Source organism: Neopsephotus bourkii, unplaced genomic scaffold, assembly GCF_033783945.1.
Source record: "Neopsephotus bourkii isolate Nb327-2 ecotype Australia unplaced genomic scaffold, CSIRO-AGI_Nbou_v1 NB_795, whole genome shotgun sequence".
In the NCBI taxonomy this organism is placed as follows: domain Eukaryota; kingdom Metazoa; phylum Chordata; class Aves; order Psittaciformes; family Psittacidae; genus Neopsephotus; species Neopsephotus bourkii.
Genome location: NW_026901291.1, coordinates 1,687,634 through 1,711,264, shown reverse-complemented (window position 1 = coordinate 1,711,264; position 23,631 = coordinate 1,687,634). Strand labels below are relative to the sequence as shown.

General features: G+C 40.2%; 1 long non-coding RNA gene across 1 annotated transcript; it reads right to left on the bottom strand.

Annotated features, from left to right (window-relative positions):
- Nucleotides 1-13,250: 13,250 nt before the first annotated feature.
- On the bottom strand, nt 13,251-16,335 carry LOC133213265 (uncharacterized). The gene is made up of 3 exons (XR_009725750.1): nt 15,932-16,335; nt 14,240-14,555; nt 13,251-13,406 (listed from the first exon to the last, which is right to left on the bottom strand). It is a non-coding gene; the product is annotated as an uncharacterized LOC133213265 (long non-coding RNA).
- Between the last annotated feature and the right edge of the window lie 7,296 nt (nt 16,336-23,631).

The window sequence follows — 23,631 nt, the reverse complement described above, 5'->3', positions numbered from 1 at the left end:
TTTCAAGACTGTTATTAAAGTAAAACAGCCAAGGATTGAGGCACTGGGAAATGCCAGAACCAATATTATTTATGCAACCTTAGTTAAACCATCTTGCACAAATGCATTGTGTCAGTGCCTTCAGATCTGTGACCACGTACTGATTTTCCGCAGGACTGCAGCCTCATGCAGCGCACAGAATGGGCAGTAGCATTCAGTTTGACTGACATGCAATCCCTGTTTTATTGCTTAGCTTTTTACCCTCTTCCTGCATCACAGGTAAATCCCAGTTTGAGAACAAAGTTCTGTTTCCTTGTCAGCTTTTCAGTAGCACTTCTTACAGGATATTTGTGAAGTTAAATCTACAGTGCTAATAGGAGGTAAGAGGTAGTGCTATTCCCATTTCACAGACAGGGAATACCAGCACAGAAGCAATGCTAAATTTAGCAAGATGTGAGTCACTTAAAATACAGGGGCTTCTCAGTATATGTATTATTCACACATCACTTAACTATGCACAAAGACTAAGACATTACATTGAAGTTTCAGCAATTTACAGAAGTTTGCTTCGAATGACTTCCCTTTAAATGTTTCAAAACTGCAAGTTTCTGATGGAAAACTGTGTCTGGTTTCCCACAGGAAATGAAACATATACAGTTGTGCCATCTGCCTATTCATGTGCTGTTAATACTCCTTCCACTTCATTTCTGAACCTGTTGGCTGCTTTCAAATGAACTGGTGAAGCAAAAGGTCTCTAAGTGAATGTGCCTAGGCCTAGCAAAAACTGGCAGCTAACAGGGAGCAAGACCCAAATTACAGCCTCCATTGAGAGAAGGAGGTGACACCTCTCCCCCAGCCCTGTCCTGCCAGGCAGTGAAATACCCCCTACTCAGTACACACAGCTTTCAACTAGCTGCTTGCTAGGGGCCTCAGAAGTTAGCTCCACACATTTGTGCCCTATTTTCCCCTTTGAGAAGCAGTTTTCTTATCTGATGATACAAAACAGAGAAGCAAAAGAGAGTAAAATCATCTCCAAGATAGACAGCAATGAGCATATCTCTGTAATGATCACTTACTGCAGGGCTGTGCTGTGCTGCCAGCCAAATGTCACCCTCTTCTATGACTGCAGGAAGAGGTGCCTGGATCCAGCACAGTTTTTACTTCCAGAAATGCCAGCACACATTCTGAAGGACAATCTGGTGCTTATCCAACAGGAATACCCAAGAATAAAATGGACCTGTCCCAGAAGAGAAACCCTGTCCCAGTCTTTTAAAAAAACAACCAAATGCTCTGCAGCTCAGCAGAGGTGAGAGAACCTAGTTCTGGAAAAGCAGCTGTTGAGCACATCCCAGATTCAAAATAAACAGAAGGCTATGCCATTTCTATTAGCACTGCTATTCCCAAATTTCCTGCAGCCAACCCTCACTTAAAAAATTGACACTCCTTCCCTTCAGCCTGCCTTGGCCTCAAGCTGGTCATCATCACATCTTACTCCTATCCTCTTCACAGCAGCCAGCAATTCTGCCCATGCCTTCCATCCCTTTCTTCGACACCCTGCCTGTAGTTACCTACAGTCATAGACTTTGTGCTACTTATCACCATGTAGTGAGATTGCAGGCGAATAAGGGGGTGACATTGATCTTGTGATGCAAATTGTGCTGAGCGGAAAAGCTGCAGTCTGCTCAAGGAATGTGTATCAGGCCTGCTGTGGCATTTACAAACCAGGCAATGAAAGAGACCATTTTCATCAGCTTAGAGATTTTTACAGCATACTAAATACACTTTTATAGAAAAACATAACTAAGCAGAGGAGGAATTGGCTGCTTTTACCATAAAGCATTCCTAGATAGGGCAATGCAGGTATTTGTGGCATAGAAAATTAGATAAAGACAAACCCAAAAAATAAATGGTAATACTGCAACAGAAAATTCACACTCTCTCATCTATAAATAGCTTCACAGCATTCTAGCAACTGTACAGAAAGTGGAACCTACAGAGCAGCCAAGAAGATGCCAGCCACAAAACCAGTGACATCCTGATTACTGCTGCTAGAAACCTACCCTCATTGCAATCCTTTTGGCATTCCCCACTCTGGACTTACAAATGAAATGAGATCCCAGGCTTGTGTGGCTTATGGTTCTGTCTCTTTACCAACACCATGCCTGGATTAAAAGGATTGTGCCCACTGCTTGGTTCAACAGTTTCTCCCACACAGACCAATTACTGTGTGCAAGCTGCAGCCCATAACAACAGGGGTTTCACGGGCCTGATCTTCACACTGGTGAAGTTGATGAAAGTTGTGCTTTTGGTTACGGTAGTGCAAGAGTGAGCACAGAGAAGGAAAACTTGGGCAAGTGAAGGCATAAGAAAGCAGTCAGAAAAATCCTGGCTTACAAAAAGCAGACACTTCAGAAGGATGGGTTTTGCTTTCCAGCAGTTTCCTCAGGTGACAGCTGTTTTCTGCTGTGCAGTTCTGAGAAATGCCACTATCTCTGTGGATTCATCTGTGTGGTCTAAATCAAGAGAGGGCTCTCTGTCACATAAATATAGCAAATAAATAAATAAAATGGGTCCTTTCTTCCCCAAATCAATAGCATTCAGAGCAGCAGCTGAAACCTGCTTTGAACAGGACAGTGGAGATTCCAGTTGTGCAGTTCATCTCTCAGGACAGGTCTCTAAAGAGAAAAATACTAGCAGTGCCAGGAGGTTATAACTGCAAGTGTTAGCATAGTCTTTTGTATTCTGTGCCTACTTGTGATGCCATTTAGAAGAGAAACAATACAAAATATTTAATATGTGGTCCATGGAAAGCTATTATAACTACTTCTAGCTGGGCACTCTGACTGCCAAGTTGCTCACAGTGGATGCCACAGCAGCTGCCTCCATTTCCAAAGAAATATGAAATTTAACTTGGATCGGTTCCACGTGGCAGTCAACTGGAAGGCACAACACAGCGTATGAGAGAATACAATTGGGAAGGGAGGGGGAAACAATACAAGCTGAAGAACTCAAATGCAGATGTGAATCTACTTCTCTACACTCAGAATTCCAGCTTGATTCATAGAAAAATACTGGCATAAACCCCAGAACATGGATCATTTGGTCCATCAGGGAAAAGTCCAGCAACAAGTAATTTCAGCCTGCCTTTATAATGGTGGTCCAGGCTAGAAAGTCACACTGAAAAGAAAATCTACTCTCCTAGGTTTCCATTTGATCTTCTTCCACAAATTCAGCTCAAATTTGGCGAACTGTCTGCTGACCTGTAAGCTATGTAACAGTCCAACAAAGTCAGATGAGAACTTGGCTTGAAAAGCAGTTTTGTTTTCTAATGTTAGTGGAGTTCCTGAAATAAACACACAAAAGTCATGCTAAATCTACACCATCAACAGTTAGTGAGAAATCAAAGGTATTACAAAGCACAATTTGTAGTTATAGATGGTTTATCTGTAAGCTGATTTTTCAAGTGAAACCATATTTTATCCTTAACTCTCTGCTTCCTTTTGTGTGTTGAAGAGAGGAGAGGAATCTCATTTTATTCAGAACTAGAAGAACATTTTGATGGGCAACTGCTGAAACAACTGAGAGGGGGATACCAAGATCAGCTTGATACTTGATACTCTTCTGCAGTGACCACTTATATAAACCTCTGTTTTACCAGTTCAAATATGTTTCAGCAGCAGGTACCCATCTGGATTCTGACCTAACAAAAATTACCAGCAGATTCTAAATGCATTGGTACACACAATATCTAATGTTCTGCTGCTTTAAACCTCACTGTAATAGCTGAGAGATAATGGTGAAATACTTGGGCTATTTTACGAATAATAAAATACCAAGATCAAAAAAATATCTTGACTCATAGATCAAATGGGCCTTAATAAAAACTGAAATTAGCTGGTTATCCAATAATCTGGGGATGTGATCCTCGCAGTTTTATTTTCCAAGTTGTTCAGCTTGCTGACTCTTTTATCTTTCATTCCCTCCTCCCCTTCTGCCACTGCCAATCTCATTAGGAGGCTAAGGTTGTGGTCAAGCCCATGAAGAATTCAGTGCTCTGGAACAAAGGAAATCATGTCATAACCATCTTAGGAAACTATGTACACACAAGAAAGTATCCCCTGCAGAAACAGCCATTATTGAATGTTATGTGAAGCTGGGCATTTTAAGACATTAATTGCTAGTACCCATATTAATTAGCAAGATTTATATTTCTACCATAATGAACAATAGCATAGAATAACAATGTGGGAAATTTGAAGAAGGTTTTTTCCACTTTGTTGAAACCACTGAAGATACCTGTCTTCCTCAAGAATGCACACTTTGCCCAGGTCTGTGACAACAGATTACAGCATGGGATCAAACCAAATGCCCAATCACAATCCCCCTACTTATAGCTTTTACTCTTAACACTAAGTCCTCTAGGATAGGAACTGCATCTGCAACGCCTTTCATAACATGGCTTTGATCTGAAGTGGAAAGTATAGAGTTAAATTCACAGTAATACATCTGTGATTTCTCTAAAGTTTAAAAGAAAAGTGTAAGAAACTGTGTGGAGAGAATGAAAGCAATCAGATCACTGGTCAAGAAGCATTGCTTTAGTGGATATGCACAGCATGTAAGCAGCAGTGGCAGGTACTTCAAAATGGGCAACAGCAGAGAAGCTGAATTTTCATGTAAGGGTGCTCCTACTGTTTCATACATCAAAGGCCCATTAATGTTAAATTTTAGGTCTCATGCATGCATGAGCCAGACAAATCTTCACCATTTTCTAGCCCTCTTCAGAAATCCTAAATGTGGATTTGGATATTTTGCATAGGCACTGGGGATATCCAGTGCCAGTCCCTCCAAGCTGTAAACTACAAGTACACTGCTCGAACAGGATCCAGTCCTGGGACACATATCATTATAGGGGACATTCCTTTGTCTTCTGGCAACTGTTAGGTCCCTGGTGGGCTTCCGCTACCTGCCTGCTCCTTTTCTAGTGTCTCTGTCCTCGCACTTGTAGCCTTTCTCTTAGGGTTGCTACTAGTTCATATCTGCTCTATAGTTCAGTACAGGAGGAGGGGTAAGTAAAGGGAAGCAGGAGGGGTTGCATTAGGATGGGCAGACTGTGAAAGCTCCAAGGAGCTGATCTGCCCTACAACAGACCTTGGAGGCCCTGTATACACAGCAGCTTTCAATTCACCTGCCACAAATAGCCAGCAAACTACTCTCCAGTCTCATATCCAGACCTGCAAAAATATCCAGTGACAGAAACAACCTGCCCATGCAAGCAAGCCTGTACATTCAAACAATAAATGCTGGACATAGCAAACAATAAATGCTGGAAATAGCAAGGCCTCTGCTGATTAAAGCAGCTTGCACCTGTGACAGAGGGAATGTAACTATCATCTCCTACCCGCAGTGATTAAAACTGAGTTTCTACTACTTCAAACATACAAAATAGATCAAGATAAGTAGCATGGACCAGTACATGTAATTCTTCCTGCCCTCATGACAAGTGGCCCTCCTTAGAAACCTTTCTATTTCTCCATAGGAAAGTCCCTCCTTTATGCACAAGGAGAAACATCTGCTCCTGACAGCGCCTGAACAGTGATGTTTGTATCTCTGATGGCTTAGGCTAATAAGAGCAAACCAGATTGAGCTCAGAACATTAACAGTGCCAAGAAAAAAAGATGTCTGTGCAAGCTGTTTTGGCTTGCGCGTCCAGAGCCCAGCGGGACTGAGCAGGCAGACAATAGCTCAGGCTGCCTTTGCGTTGGCGTGCTGGTGGGTTTCTGTTTTGCAGCATATCATGCACACAACACTTTCCTCACAAAGTCAAAGAAAACAAAATCTGCATGAATGCTACAAAAATCAGAATTTTGCCTTGAACACAAGGGAAAAGCGTAATGAATAGCTGTGACAGACTCCCTCACCATTGCTGTTCACCAGCTCCACAAAACGGAGACTTTGGCCAACCACATTTGCCTATCATTTTCTTCTTAAAGTTTCATCATATGTATTTAGGGATCCTGGATAAACTGCAGCTGGCTTTAAAATGAAATATATTGATTCTTAAGGTCAACATTACACTTTTGCTTTCCTCTGTCTGCTTCTAGTGAGGGTTTGCTCTATTTCAGACCTTTGTTTCATGGACTTCTACAAGCTTTCTGGAGGAGCTAAGAAAGAGGATGTAGGCAACACAGACCAGATGGGCAAACTGCAGAGAGTTAATTTTGCCCTTTGGTCCCACAAGATGATGAAACAGGCCAAAACTCGCAAAGCTCTATTCAACACTCAGAGCTACAATGCAACTGAAATGTCGTTAGTGCCTTCTGTAGTCAGTCTACTGGCCCTGGGGGTGAGAATTTGACCCTTTACACTGTAGAAACAAAGCACTAATTACTTGGAAAGTAAAAAGAACTTGTCTTGTAGGTTACATAACCCATGTTGCTGCTGTCCTACATAATTACAGGGGACTAAAAAATATCTAATTAAATGAAAGCTGCAATACTGGGCTGGGAAAAAATTGCTGAAATAATTAATACCACCAGTCTATTAAATCGACTTATAGGTTCAGTATTCCAGACAGAGCTGGCCACTGCAGAGTATTATCCTCCAAAGTCAATGGATTCAGCTACTCTGCAAAAACAAAGGGAAAAAGTCAAAGAAAATAATTTCTAACGTTTGCAGATGAAAAAAGGAAGATACTGAATGCACAGTGTGTACTGCATAAGGAAAAGGCATGCTGATAAATGAAAGGAGAAAGAAAGAAAAGCAGACATGAAGGATTGCCCAGCATACAGCCAAAAGTATAATGCAATACTACCTACCTGAATATATTGTTATTTGTAAAAGTCCTTTTACTTTGCCTCTCTGGTATTATTCAAAATCCAAAGGTAGAGCTTCTGCTCTGTATGATTATGTAGATACATATAAAATCACACACACACACTTGCATATATATGTAACAGAACTTTATAAGAATGACTATTTGGTCTCAGGGGACATCAAAGTACAAAGTGATAAGATTTCTATCTGTACGTAAAGTTATAATGGTAATAATATTGTCAGTTAACGATAAAATAACAATTTGCATTATTATCCACTCTAATGCAAATTGGTTTTTATACCAGCAAATATATGGCTGGCTTTAGCCTCAGCAGCAGGATGAATGTTAAGTCAGAGCTGATAAATAATTCATAGATCTTATATAATGCAATGGCTCATTCTGGGATTCGTGTTTGAAGAATGACTTCTCATGGTTAAATGCTCTTTAGATTCTGGGCCAGCAACACCCTGGCATGACCTGCCTGCAATGAGATAATGATCTGCTGATGAAAGGGTTGGTTTGTTGTCTAGGGTTTTTAAACCATTACAATTTCATTGTAAGGGTTTTCATTACACAGACATATTTACAGGAGGCTGAAATAAGCAAGTACATAAGTTCAGCAATCACGTTCCACTCACTAAAAGTTGATTGCAGAGTTAAGCGCAGAGTTAACACTAAGTTGATTGCAAAGTAAACTGAAGGCTTGTCCACATCACATACCACACAAATTATGGTACAGCAGAGAAAACACTGCACTTGGCATTAGGAAATCTGGGCCTGTTCCCAGATTCTCCAACTGCCTAGGACATGACAGAAACACAGGGAACAGATTTCCTTCCATGCCCTTGCATTGGAGAAAGGAAAGGAGCAAAGACTAACCTTCACAGGGCAGGGACAGAGCCTTGGTGGTGTTACAGACCGTATATTTGACTGAGGTGTCCTTCCCAAAGTAGCTGAAACAAAGTAACTTGGCACTGGTGGGAAGGGAGTGATGAGAATACAGGGTCTGGCTCTTCACCTACACTGCAGTTATACCTTCATCTGCTGTTAATTAGGTGATCTTTCTACTCTCCTTCTCACTTGCTTTTTATTACAACCAACTGCTCATACTGCTATGCTGTGTCTTCTGTATCCTCCTAGGACTGCAACTTTAAAATCCACAGTTTAAAAAGCAAGAGCACTTGAGAAAACAGGTTGATATTGCAGAGTTCCTTGTAATAAAAGCCAAAGAATCGGGACCATGCCTGTCCCCACAGGCACTCATTATGCATTTATAGATGACCAAATGCAGACTCACAGTAACATTTTGCCCCTTAGTTTGAGGTGCAAACAAAGGGCTGACTTACAAGTGTTTTGTCTGAGCTCAGATAAAAGTGCTAATAAATAGTCCTTTATTTGCAGGAGTGATGAATATTTTCAGTTCATGATCACTAGAGCTCAGCTTTGATGGGCAAGTCTTTGTGTCGTATGCCAGGGTGATGCTTCTTGAAAACTAAAAATATTCAATAGGCCTGTGAAAACATGGGAGGGAGAATGTAGCAGCTGAGACATCCCATTATTTCTCTGCTATGGCGGGGAAACCGAATGAGAAAGCACAAAGTCAGGGAGACGACTGAAAGACTCTCCCAGCAGGCTTGGCTCCAAATTGTGATATTCAGCAAGGCTTCTGAAGAGATGGGCCAGTGTACATTGAGCAATTGAAGTCTGAGGCCTTCAGATGTAGCTGGTAGATGGGTCTGGGCCTAAAGGCCACCCTGACCAGTTGCTGCAAGCACAGCCAAGGCCAAAGTTGCATGCTGCAATGCATCATTGATAGAGATCACTGAAGCAACTCCAGACAGGCTGGAGTGGTGCAGTGCTATATAGCACAGGTCCCCAAAATAGCAGAAGCAAATGTAGTCCTGTGGCTCAAGACAAGCAACCATGCTCCAGTTAATTTAGAAACAGCCTATTTATCCAGCAGGGCTGAGATCTGAGTGTCACGCTGCATTATGTACAGCAGAACCAACTGCCCATGCAGTAAGCACAATGCAGGTGTGGTGCTAAGGTTGTAGCACTCTTCTGCTGCAGCAACCTTTAATTTAATCTGCCCAGTTTGTGCTGGTTTAACCACTTCTTTGCTGCAGTGGCTGTAACTGAATTCATGTGACCACAATATATCAACAAACTGAAGTTGTTACAGTAATGTCCAAGAGGGGAGATTGCATTGCTTTGGGATTCCGTAGGCTGACACCCAGACACACTCACAAAAAGCACTGCCCTCATCACTAGGTAAGTGAGTTAATCATTCGCAGCTTTGGTGCTCTATACCAGCCTGCTTTCCTCTTAAGGATTCTCAAAACACTTTCTGCACTTTAAGGATATAGAGGTGATGACTGGCTACCAAACTGCTGTCACTTGTCAAGCATAGCTTGACAGCTACTTTGCTGCTATTAGCAGTACAATACAAGTGCCATATAGCAGCTAGCACAGCTGCTTATCTGCAAAAGAAGACAGATAAGTGGCAGATAAATTTGTTAATCAGAAATTTTAGATCATACTAGAAGAAAGCTGTACATTTTGATGAACTTAAATGCCACTGCATGAGCTGTTGTATACATCTCTATAAATCGCCTTGTGGAGCACTTGTCTTGATGAATCCCTAATGGGCATCACAAGTATTCCATTCAGTGGGAAACAGCATCGTTAGCACAACATACAGACTAACCAGACTTGGATGGTAAGTAATTTTACCAGCTATCATGAGTTGTGGGTTCCAGAAAGTGTTTCAGGTGTACTGTAAGAGTCTCCTATCTACCTACACGGTGGTATTGTCTAACTCTGCTTAGTGGGGAGGGTTGAGTAGTAGTCTACATGGTTTAAGACACACTAGTCTGATTTGTTATTTGTTGCACTATGTATATTTCAGTATTGTTGAACCTAAACTATATGCTTTTCATCTCATATCCATCTGTAATGTTCCCTCCCCTGTTTCTCAGAGCAGCTCTGCTTGCTTACATGGGGAGAGCATATAGTAAATCATCTAACTCATATTCAAATCATGAGATAGCATGCTACTTACAAAGCAAAAGATGCCTTGGGCTGAAGGTGTGCTGCAGTCTCGTGTGTAAATGAAGACAGCACAGCATCAAGAGTAAGTTTAGGTTGGATTTTTCTTAACGAGTAGTTGTTTCACACTTATGGCCTATTTATTCTCAGATGGCAGCATATCTGAACAAAAAACATGCCATCAGCTAATCATAATCCCTTACAAAACGAGGATGCTTGCAATCATGCTCTTATTAGCTAAAGGACTTGCATCAAATGGATTAAGAGCCAAAGTAGAAATGCTTGATCCCTGTTTTGATCTGAATTGTCACAGCTCTGACCTTACAGAGCACTGATCGAACTGCAGCAACACATGTAATGTATCTAGTTTAACTATAACTTAGCTTGTTTAGGCAATACAGAGTGAAGTTATTGTAGGAATAACTCCAGGCACTAGCTTGCACTGATAAATGTGCTGTCTGCATCTGCTGTGATGTTTATCTGGAACCTCTGGACAGCAGCTGCACCCTTCCCTATGGTGTTTGAGCAGGTTGATAACTATTCCTTCTCTGGGAAGGTCCAGGGATGCTTCCACTTCATAAGGCTCCATAATTGGTCTCACCTCCTAGCCTAGAGCTTGCCTGTCTGGAGGATGCAAGGTCCAGTACAGAAATGCTGAAGAATCTAGCTCAAAGCAGTAGCTGCTGCTTCTGGGAGTATCCCCCCTGCTGTGGGGGCCCTGTTCTCAACTACTTAACACCACTGTGGTGTTTTTGGGTGCCAGGCTCTTATTTATGCACACTGCTGTTTTGGGCACTGCAGGTTCATTGCTTAGAACCACCTCAGTGGCTGTTACAGAACCAGATTTATGTGGGCCTCAGAGGAACAGATTTTTACCAAATCTCCAAGTGGCAAACAAATTCTAAATTTAGCAGAAGAATCCTCACTTATCCTTTTTTAGGAGGACTTTTAGGAGCAGTTGGAGTGATATGGGCAGTGAGGCGTTAGCCTTCCTTTCGACACTTTGGCTTTTATCAAGTTCTCTTGGGAACTAACAGCTACAAGGAGGCAGAATTTATTAAACCAATGACTGCTATAAACCAGTTCCCAAAGGTGGGCTGTGTGTAAATGAGTTCATTGCAGTGTATATCTCTTTTCTAATTATTTTCAATCAGAGAAATGCAGGAGCTCTAAGGAATTATAGGTATTTTCATGGTCATCAAGAAAGTTAGAGAGAAATTACTTCTCTTCCTGTTACAACTAATGACTTCACATGAGAAACCCAGTCATTTCAACACTAGCCCCTTAAAACCATGCACTATGGAATAAAGATTGGAAACACACTGTTTTGTGGACATGAGAAAAGCAGGTTGGAGGCTCCTGACAGAGCCTGTGTTAAATTAGAGCCGGGACTCCAAACTGCACATTCACCTGTATAGACAGCGTGCAGATTGCCATGTAGTATTCCTGCTCTCACACATCCCATCGATAGATACAGCCCAGGAAGAAATAAGGATATTGGAACTGTTGTATTATTTAGACCTCTGGATCAATATTGTGTTCAGCAACAGATGGTGTGGAAAAAAGGTAGAAGAAACTGAGTACACCGCAGCTCAGCATGGAATAACCTGTTTCAAGAGGCATCCAAGCCTTCAGCTCATGTCAGTTATGAACTTTTTTTTTTTACTCTGAGACATATGAATTAATTTCCCCTCCAAAACTCCCTTGAGGAGGGCATGAGTTTAATTGGGTTATCTGCTTCATAATGTGAAATGTTGTCTGAGCACGCATTTAGTTACAAGAGCATCCAGAGCAGCATTCTACAATCCTGTTAAGATCTTCCTCCATTCCTCTTCTTGACTTTCCTAATTAGTAGAGCTATTTATAACATGTGGGAGAGAAGTGTAAAAAACCAAACCAAAACACAACAAAAAACCAACCAACCAGAGCACAGCCCCTTCAAAGCCCCCTCAAAACAACAGAGGCACTGTGTACTACAGAAAAATGTCTTTTTTAAAGGAGATGTTCAAACAAGTTCCCATGACATTGGGAAAAATGTCTATAATTTATCAGTTACGCTAAATTTCCCAAAGCTTTGGGATTCCTACTCCGTTTATATTTGTGAATAATACTCTCATTGTGTTGGAGCACCTCTTTCATACATCCAAGATTCAAGAAACAAATACGGGGTTTGGGGGTAAAAAAAAAAAAAAAGGAAAGAAAAGAAAGGAAAAAAAGGACTGCATCTGTAAGAATCATTACATTTATTCTTTGACCTCATCTTGCTATTTCTATTCAGTTACTCCAAGGACAATTATTCCAAGGATGCCATTCAAGTGAGTTTGGTTTTTTATGACTCAGAGAAATTCATTTATGCTGCACTCAAATACCATGGCCTTCCTTTTGCTGTTGAGATTCATGCCATACTGTGCTCAAGAGCAAGCTATGAAGCCAAAGGGTAGTAAGAGAGGAAATTCACTTCACAGTAACAAAGATACAAAAGTTAATGCTACAAAACTTATATTAATTTCTTTGATGTCACTTTTCTGTGTCTTTTTCATTTGAGTACTATATACAGCTGTGAACAGCTCAGCTGATAATTACCTTGTACATAATACAGGTACCTAGAAGTAGAACAGATCTACCACTGACTCTTGGCAGTGTGAAAATGCCTTAATGAAATTTCAGTTTTGTTCCTATTTGTGTTAATCTGTGACACTGTGTCCCTGTTCAATAGCTCTCCTCTCTGCAGCTTGGTACAAATCTAGCTAAATCAAGTTACTATAAGACAGGGAAATTAATAGTTTTAAAATGAAATTCATTTCTGTCTGTATTTTAAGATTTCATTGCCAGGTTTTAACATACTTGTTTCCTGAATGCTGACAAGCAGAACAACTTGTATTGATTCGCAATATTCACACTCTGTGACATCACTGACAGCTTCATTACATGGGATGCTAATTTTTTTTCCCATGTGATCACTCTTAATGAGATTAAATATACTTTGTATTTTCAAGCCATTTATTTGCAAGGAATTGTGATTGGATTGTCATCACATCAAGGTTATTTAACCTAATACACAGCAGAAAGAAAACATCCCAAGCACTCCTGAGAAGTCATCAACTGATGTTCTTTAGAAAGTATATATTACTCAAGCAATCTTTTTGAGAGATATTAAAGAGGTATTTTATTTGCAATCCTGTGCCATTTGAGTTATTCAGGCTGCTTTGAATATTTATAGTACACGCACTTAGGACAGCTCATTTCCTGTTTGGAATCAGAATTCAGGTTCCACTGCAGTCAATGGGAATTTTGCCCTCAACTTTAATGAAATCAGGACTTGGCTTGTACTATATGTAACTCTATTAATTCACATCAGTATTTGGAGTAGTTTGAAGCTATCACTGATTTCTGCCCCTGTTGTCAACAGTCAGGCTGGAGTAAAAACAATAGACACAGATACAGAGTTGCAAAAGAGGGTCACAGGTAACAGCGTAAAATACTGTGTCATCCATGTAATGGTGTTAATCTGCACGAATTTCCAGATAAATCTATCTTCTTGAATTTAAGTCACTTATTATGTAATCTGCAGGGATAGAATAATACATTCCTGCAGATAAACACACTGCTATAACCAGAATATTTTCAGTTAACCCCTACAGAAGTTACTGTTATATAAGCATATAAAGCATACAAAGAAAGAGATTGCACCTATCACAAAGGCTTTTCTTTATGATTACATAAAGATACGTACCTCAACTAGTACTTCAAATAACAAAATCTTTTCCTGATCCACTGCATAAATAAAGCAGCTATGCAAATTTCTACTAGTCCTGTTTCTATAATGCTTATGATTGGGAGTTCGATGGGATCATAATTTGGCTGACTGGAAGACTGTAAAAGATGCACAACTAAAGTATTGTGCCAAACAAAAATTCCAGAGCTAATAAGAAACACAATGTTCATTAGCAGCAGCTTCCTCCCAGAGGACTTCTACAGCCAGCAGAAAATCCCACACTCTAGTTTCCAGGGAGTTGTGCATTGTTGATGCAGACTCAAAACTAACTTTCTCAGGTAATTCTATTTTACCTAACTCAAGCATTTCAATGCTCATCATTTGCTAGCTCATCTCCTTCATCTCATCCTTACAGGAGTGGAATATTGACCAAACAAACATTTATCAAGGGACTCAAACAAACATTACACAAACAAAAAGAGATGTTGTTAGCCTAATCGGGAGAACACACTGCAGTCCATGTACAGCAACTTCCACCCACATACCTCACATCTGTAAATGGGACTGGACTCAGCCCTCCCAAAATTTAATAGTGCTACTGAGAAAACTTTATACAAGTGTCTAGTAAATGCAGGACTTCACATTGTTAAGGAGACTCAATCTTAACATTAACACGTTTTTACCTGTCCAGCTGCCTATAATTGTAAATAAGCATCTGCTTCCAGTCTCTTTTGGTATCGTTGTCTTGAAGGCTTGCATTTTGTTTTCCATCTAGTGTTTACTGAGAAGAGGTGGCAAAGGACACAAAACTCAGGTTTCAAAAGGCTAACTCTGTAGGGATCCAAAAACTGAAAGATATTGGCTTCTACAATGACCCTTTCTGAACTTCTGTTCATGCCATTTGTATCTCTCCCCACTTCTTAGAGAAGAGCTGCTGTTACATGGCAGAGGCATATAAAAGCTGTCTCCAATGGCAGCCAATTCTGTCACTCAAGAAAACTGGGAGAGATAAAGACCAAGTGGGTCAGTGCAGATATGGAATTTTGCCAAAGAGCTTTGAATGCTACAGGCAGTGCTTAGGAACTTCCATTATTTGACTTACCTTGTAATCTGCACAACCTGCAATCCCCAGTTAGCATAGATGCTTTCTTAAAACGCACAGTTCAGAAGTCATTTACCTATGCCACAGAGTCATCAGGATGTAAATAATGACTGCAATAACTGGTTTTGTCCAAGCCTTTACTTCATCTAAAGGCAAAACTTCTGAATCAACCATAAAGACCAGCCATCCTACACAACCAGAAGACCAGTGCAAACCTGACAGCCAGCAGTGCTCACTTTGATGTGAATGGATGCAACTGATTCTCTTTTAATGGCCATTAAAATTCACAGAAAACCTGCTAATGACTTTTCACCCTGTCTAGAAAGACTTACTACTCCTCCTAATTCCCTCCTCAGTTATCCAAGCCATTAGAATGTGTCTCTGCCAAAACTAGACAAGGAGCACGTGCCCCAGCCTCCTCTAGTTACAAAGCCTAGTTAGCAATTATACCTGCAGCAGCTGGGGAATGGGAGAGAAAGAGGCAATACACATCAGTGACAACAAAAACCATTGTCAGATACCCTTACAGGTCTCTTGGCATGTAAGGTCTCCGAGACAGTTTTCTTTCTTTGTATTCTGCCCCTTCACACACATACCAGCAATTAAAGCAGTACAATTACATAAAATCAATGGCATATTTTCCATCCTCTTCTATTTAGTAGAATAGAACAGAATTCCAAACTATTAGTGGGGGAAGTCTCATCAAGTGTGTATAAATACAGATGTGAGTGCACTGCACAAAAAAGCCTCTACTGAAACCTTGCAAAGCCAGAGGTATTCCTCCAGAAAGCCTATCAACCAGTCTTATTCAGGCACACACATACCTTCAGAACCCACTGTGCTGCATGGAGTGGTAAAGCAAGACACAATAATAAATTGGAGTGATGGCCACAGATTATGCTATCCTTTTAGCTGCAATATACAGGCATCTGTGCCACTCCTTCAGCAGTACAGACTAACAGAAGTGGGTATGTGTGTCTGCATTCATGGCTAAAGAGATTATGTATTATTCTGGCCCTCAGAAGAGCCTTGTAAACTCAGTCTTATAAATCACCAAGTTCAATTTTTGTCTTGTTTTAGGTAAACTCACATAATGTCAAGCATGTCTGATGCTTAAATGGCTGTGTTGCAGGATGAAGGAGAATAAGGCAAACAGACTAGCTTTTAGGTTTATTTGGTTTGGAGGTATTCCAAAACTAGATAACTTTAGGAGAAAATAAGCAGATTCTCAATAGACTTGCAAGGTTCACACCTTTATTAGAAGCAGCATTACCTTGCTCAGCAGGGAACTCACCCGCCATTTGCAGATCAGGCAAGAAACCTCTCACATGCTCCCATAGGTCTGCTTCTCCTCTGGTGCATTAAAAACCAAGTGTAGAAATGAACTGATGGCTTTTCATTTCTTTTCCTAATTACAAGTCACAGCAGCTGCTTGGGAGAAGAATAACAATCTTCCCCCTTTTTTTTTTTTTAACTCATTATTATTTGAGTAAAATCATAGGCTTGTTTGGTGCCTATTTTTGTGCCTTTTTTCTTATGACACTACTACTTGCTGCAGTCAAGAGCTGTAAGCTCTTAGTTATCTTGTTTTAGCAAAAACAAGATTTTCTAAAAGGTTTTGTTTCCTTGCTTCTGCTAAGGATGCTAAGGCAATAGAGTAAATGGCAGATAATTTGGTACATCTGTCCTGCATTTATTAGTTACTGCTGACATAGGTATGAGTAGGCCTGGACCTTACTACTTTTAGGCTGGAAGTCATATAAAATCTATGACCTGAACACCTTCAGAGATGCTATTCCTCACTATTGCAGTATACACTGCTAAAGGAACAGGAAGCCTCTAAGACAGAAAACTACAAGACCTATCCCTTAGGTCTAAGCTTGTCTTACTTGTCTAAGCAAAATAAGGACTAGAATAATTAATGACTACTGTGGCCAAGACTCAAGTGAATACAGCAATCTGCTCTTCACAGCTAATCATCACTCACCTGCTAAAGCAGTTATAACTGATCTGGAGAATGCTTGACATGTAGGTGTTCCCAGCAAGGAATTGGAATGGCACACAAAAAAATCCAAGACACCATGAGGATTTGAAACAGAATCACAACTAGGTCCAAGTTTTACATGACAAGACACCAGGTGAGCGCTGTGGTTAAGCTTGTGACTAGCCTTTCACTGCACTAAAGGATCAGGCCAAAATTATTGGAAAAAACTTTTGGGTATAATTTAGCTTTGACCAGGATCCAATTTTCATCACTCAGCTTTAGCTTTCATCAGCAAATTAGGTATGTGACATATTCTTCAACTTGGTAGTAACCAACGTTAGTTCAGCTTCAAAACCTTCCTAGGGCAAAACCTTTATGTGGATTCCACTTAAGGGCAGCTAGCTTTGAATAGTTTAAAATATTGGCCCTGGGCTCCAAGTACAGGGCTAGAACAGAGAATCTGTCCTCAGTTTTGCTAGGCTCTTAATGCATTGCCAAATGTCATCTTCTGACCAAGGCAAACAACAAAAATCTACTTTCTCCTGTTTAGACCCTGTCCTGTTTATGCAGAACAAGACCTCTCTTCATTTGGTGCATTGCTAATAGTACTAGGTGGGAATTACCCAAGATAATATATTTGCCTCTTTGTATTTTTACAGTACTATCAGATTTCTCTGTACAAAGCATCAGCACTTTTTTTACAAGGGCTTAATCCCTACAAGTTGTATGTAAATTCTTCTAAGGTTTGGTACTGCACATCAGTTGGGAAATTCATGTTTTATAGAAGACTACAACACATTCCTCAGTGGCTAAAACCACACATTATGCATACAGGAAGAACAAACCAGCATGCGACCAAAGTTGCATCTGGCCACGCAGTAAGGCTGCTACTATCTATCACTTAAATAGATGAGAAAAGTTGCCAGTAAGTTGCTGCCAACTGCTGCTCTAATAAACAATATTTCTCTCAGCAGAAAGCCAGCACCATGCACTGATTTATAGTAAATGTGCCGTTTTTTCCCTGTGCTATCAGCACTGAAGACAATAACAAGCAGCTCAGGTCACAAGAATACATTTTTATGAAAACAAAACAATGGGTGTTTGCACAGCATCTTATCTACTATATGCGAGCATAGAAGCATTTGAATTGCTTCGGTGGACACTCTAAGATCCTTTATTACATTTATGCTGTCTGTTTCTCAAGCACAGCTTTGTGAATGAAAACTAATGCATTGTCAATAAATAGCATTCAGTGATATACTTGACGCATCTGGATCTATGGACACAAAAGTCAAATCCAAGCAGTGAAGAGGTAGCAGAGGTTATGCCCTATTATGGAGGCAAGTCGTATGTATACTCTGGATCAGCCTGCACACACAACCAGAGGAGGAGCTGAGCAAACGCTCTGGTTCACAGATAAATCTGCAAAAATTCCTTATGCATCTTCCAACTGCCTGCCATTCAATTACCACCATTCGTAAGGGGAAAGGAGTCTCTAGAACAGTATGATCCCTCTTCATCATTAGCGGCTGATGGAGAAACATCCTGTTTTGGAGACTGCATTAGCTTACACAACTGTGAAGCTGCAGTACTCCTGTCTCCCATCATGTTCAAGATGCTTTCACAGTAGGTTATTAGCCTGGTAGCTGTACTAACACTGTTTCTGCACAGTGTGCAATATGTATACCGTTCAGCCTCCCCAAAATGCTCTTTGATTAGTTATTTCCATATACACAATACCATCCTGGGCCTCATCACCATTTTCCACTCACATTTTACTCAAAACTAATCGGAAACACGCTGTTCATTAAGAATCATATGTCTGCCTAACACCACAACTCCTCAACTCCACTCTCAGGCCCCTTGGAGGCAGTCACACTCCATCCTGAGCCAGCCACCCAGAAGGTCTAATCAAATGGCTTTATGGGCAAGCATCACTGTTAGACCTAGTGCAATTATTTACATTTGACTAAAGCTTAACACATACTTTGCTAAACTTAGTCTTCAAAAAAGTATTCAAAAAAAGGTACTTCAGCATAGTTCAAAGACATTTCAGGACATTACAGAGCAGAAAACTGTGGATTTATCACAGCAGTTGTGATGTATGTCTGATCTTTTCTAATTGGCATATGTCTAGCTTGATTCCATCTGCTGATTCTTACAAAAACTATTTAGCACCTACTGCTTCTTTCCCCATGAAAATACTACTTCATTATAATTTAAACCTCTCTCAATCTCTCCAATAACTGCATAGACTAAAACTTGAAAAGTTCAGCCCATTTCCAGATACACTTGCTATCTTGGCTATGCACATTTCCATACCATCCTCCTGCCCCAAACCAGGATTACACAAACTGACTTTGTTTTGCTTTTATTTCCCCAAACAACAAGGTTCCAGCTGGTGCTCAGGACCATTCACTGCAACTTTCTGACAATTACTCTTGTGACTGGAGACAAAAGAGTATCGACTGGGGAGTGTCTGATTGCCCAGATTCTGCCTAGACCCTTACACATGACAGGGATGGTTCTGCTTGGCAGAATTTACCTCTGGCAGACATTGCTGAAAATTTCAGGGAAACCTTCAATTCTTTTTGCATGTTTAAAGCTGCCAAGGGACAGAGTAGTTTCAAAATAACTACTGATTAGTTCACTCTTTTTCATTGACAGTGTGATTAAGAGCACATTAAGTGTAATTTGAAGAGAGAGATTTGTCCTACAAATTCCTACAGAGAGGAGGGAGCAGAATCCCACTTTCAGCCATCAAGTAGGTGCTGAACACAAGTGTTTATGAGGCCAAGTCTCTAGTCATAAGCAGCAGCTCCCAGTGGTGGGCAAGTAAACCAACTGACTCCAGAAGTTCTGCAGTGTGGGCTTGTGTTGAATCTCTGCATAATGGCCAGTGCTTCCATAGGTACCTGGCCATAAAAAAGAGGCTTTTAAAAATACAAGGAAGAATAATTTTCACATATTGCATTTAAAAGGGAGTAAACCTCAACCGTGGAAACTTTTCACATCACATCAACAAGGGAGAGGCTCTGCCTTTTTAGTTAAGGTTTTAGTTGCTCAAACACAAACATTTAATTACAGGACAGCTCTACAATAACAAACTGAGGAGAAACTTACATGAAATTCAGCTCTATTCCACCAAAATTAGAAGAGCCCCCAACTGGCTAGTAAAGTACCTTCCTCTTCATGGTTTTTAAGCAGAAACTTGACTCTACAATATACATAAATTGTAATTATTGAAGTATTTTCTGTACAAACATTAATTTGTTTGAAAACGCAGTTGGTTCAGTCCTTAAATGTGCATTTAATGGAAAACACAATACAGAATGAAGAAACTAATTATGGAGACACATTTGTTTGGGACCTACCCAAAAAGTCAACAGACCTCAGCAAAGAAAGCCAGGAAGAACAGCAAAATGCTGTAAATTACATTACTTTCCTGGTATTTTCTGTGCATTTCTTGGTTTGGGTTTTGGGGTTTGGTTTGGATTTCTTTTTTTGTTGTTGTTTGTTGTTGGGTTTTGGTGTGGGGTTTTTTTTTTTTTTGTCTATTTTGGGGGTTTGTGTTTGAGCTTTGGTTTGTGTCTTTTTAGCCTCTGCAATCCAGATATTTGTATGCTTGAGGGACAAGACAGTTGGATCCAGCTAATGCTTTTTCTGCCCTCTGAAGCATCAACGATCAGCTAACAGTCAAAGCAGACTACTTCAACCCTCTAAGTCAGCAGCTTTCTCTTTTTCTCTCTTTAGGAGCCTACACAAGCCAGAAATCAAATAGGCTGTTTGAAACTCCACCAAAACCAGAAAAATAATGGCAAGCTCTTACATACTTAACCTTGTGACACAGAGAAAATGTTTCCTTAATAGCTTTTCTCCTTCTGAAGTAAAAATTACCATCACAAACTTGAAAGGTGAACGGGTACTATTTAAGAGCTGTTTTTAACAGTCAAAAAGAAATATAAGTAGCAACAGCTTCCTTGATACAGAGAAAACCCTCTGGTAGCAACGCTTTCTTTATCCTGAAGACTACAGTGTTACCCTGTTACAGAAACTGAGGCTCTTATAAAAGTTAAATAACTTTTGCTTGGGAGACAAAGAAAGAAAGAGGGGGTGGGGAGGAGCCCCTAATATTTAATTTTCATCTGGGGCTTTTCCCTTTCTTCTGAGATTATATGAAGAATATACATCTGGATTCTTCTCTTATTGAAGCTGACAAAATACTTCTCAGGCCTAGGTTTTTGGCAGAAACAGTTGAGGAGAAGGGCTTCGGCAATCACATGTAACTTGGAAAGTTATCAGAAAAGGACAATGGGTTGAATATTCTGTAGAAATGGTAGAGTTTAGTAAACAATTTTGGCCTTTTCAGCTTTCTGCTGTTAAGTTGAAATCACAGTTTATCTTTTGACCCAAGAATAAAATGAAATACTGACTTCTTCTATAAATAATCCCACACAAAGTCCTACAAAATTACAGCAGCATTTCTATAACATAACAGTCTGGGGGGGGGGGGGGATAATGTGTTAACAGTTGGCAGCTACTAGCACCAGCTTCTTATTTTTCTACAAATCCAGCCAAGTTTTCCACCTCCGCAAACAGTGGATTAAAGCCGTCATGCTTTGATTATCACAGAAGCACATATTACCAACCACTTTGGAAGAAACAAACATTCTTAGGATTTCTATACTAAGCACAGAAGGAAAACCAAGTATTTGTTTCACATGGGAAATGTAGATAATCAGTATGAAAGTTTAAACTTTTTGTTAGCTGATTAGTGAGCAGCTTCCCAAGGAACTTTGGAACGGATGAGGCATTGTGTTGTGCTAAAAACACAGTATTCAAGATGCATCTTAGAGATCCAGACTTACAGGCTAGTCTTCCCAGTCTGTATGCTTTTTCCTCTTCCCGACTAGCTAACTTCTGCCCTTCCTTACTCAGGAAAGAGAAGTGAAAATCCCACAGCCCAGTGTGCAATGTACATACTAATACAGTTGAGCTGCTAACAGGCTGTTTGCCAAGGCGGCATAAATGAAGTCTCAGGAACATTGCAGCCTGTTGTCCAGAACAGCAGAACTTTCCGGGCACCAAGTATGTGAAAAAATAGGAGAACTAAATCATACTTTTGGACACATCAGAAACGATGATAGAGGATAATCCCTCTTCCACAGTTCTAGAAGACAGATTCCCTTCTACTATCATTGCACATGAAAGCATCAGTGCCATTGATCTTCTCATTAGCTTGTGCTGTTAGCCCTGAGTACTGTCAAGCAGCAACTTATTCTGTAACAGATCTAAATGTGCACTAGTTTCCAATGACAGGACTTCATTGTTAAGTACTTCTAATACCACCAAGCTAAGCTCCCTGCCCTTTTCTTAAAGTCTGCCCAAAGAACTCTCATGTAGTTTATGTTCCTTTCAGGCTGGAGCAGGGATTGGCACATGGTAGACGTTCATAGGATATTGAGGCAATTTTGCCAAAAAGTGCTTTTCAAAGGTTTCTAGTAGCAAGAATGCATGACTATCACAGCAAAACATTTTACCACTTTCAAACACCACTGCCAAATCCTAAGCTGTACTTTTCCCCAAAACCAGGGGTATTACTACCCAAGAAAAAACTGTAATATAAAAGAACCTCTGGCCTGGGGAGCCAAAACACGCTCCATGCCCCTTTTGAAACCACTTTTCTGGTAACGAAGATTCAGACTGAAAATTCATTGAGGACAGGAAAATTTCCTGCCCAACACTTAAAGCTTGATAAAGTTACAGTTTTTTGAAGCTGAAAATTATTTTTCAGGAGAAATTTTTAGGCGGCCTTAGAAGCAGAACTACCACAAGGCAAATTTAATACTTTTTAATGGTTTTGGAATTTTGGCCAGAACTGGTGTTACTTATATTGTACACAGGCTTCTCTCAGCAGTACCTCAATAGCATCAGAGATTCTTGCTTAAGGAAGGAGCCAGGTAAAAATGCCAAAATGATTGCATAGAAAAACCTTAAACCCCACATTGCGGTCTCACACTAAGTATTACACTTTGCTGGTTCAATACATTGAATCATTTGGGAATTTTACTTTTATGTGAGTGGGCTTCATTACATCTGAGTAAGTTATGGTCATCCAGGAGCAAGGGAGTGGTACTGGATTTATAGTAAAACACCACAAGCAAAAACAAAAACAGAAGAAAAGAGGCCAGCAAAGGAAAGATGTATTTTAAGACGTCTAGTCTGTTTTGTCAATAAACTGATTATAAAGAAAGACTAATATCAGATGCAGGGTGGGGCTGATGTTGGAGGGGGGTGAAAGATTATCATTTTCTGTGTCTTGTGAGATGATCAGGTCTCAAAGAAGGTATAAACTTACCACACTTCACTAAAAGTGGTTAGGGCACAAAAAAGGCACAGAGCAGAGTCATTTTTGGCATTAATTTCTGGCAGTTTGAATTTTAAGACTAAAAAACCAAACCAAAACAAAAAACCTTCCTTTGGGATAACAAATTTACCAACAAAACCAACAAGGAAGTGAACTTTGGGGAAGCTGTATGAATAACAGGTTGTTTAGGGAGAAAGGAAAGCACTTCTTCAATAGCCTGCCATGACAGAAGCAACCCCAGAAAAACTCAGCCTTAAATAACCCTGTTCAGAGTATGAATTTCAGAAAGGTTTGTGTGGTCAGATCCTGTCTAAAGGCAAAATTTTGTGCAGTGGTTCCTCAGATAAAGTGTTTCTGCAGACAACTATTGATTTGAAAATACAATGGTATTTGCTGCTTGAATTTCTGAAACACCGTGTTAGACCTTCTCAAGCTTCTTACTGCAGTAACAGTGCCCACAGAAAACAGGAAAGAAAACAATACTGAAGTGCTTCAAGTATTTCTAACGTGGTTGAAAGTCTGAGTTTCCTTTGGTAAGCACTGTTTCTTTTTCCAAACAAGCACTCAGTTTGGAGTCAAGTCACCCATAGATTTTCTTCTGCAAACAAGTCACCCATAAATT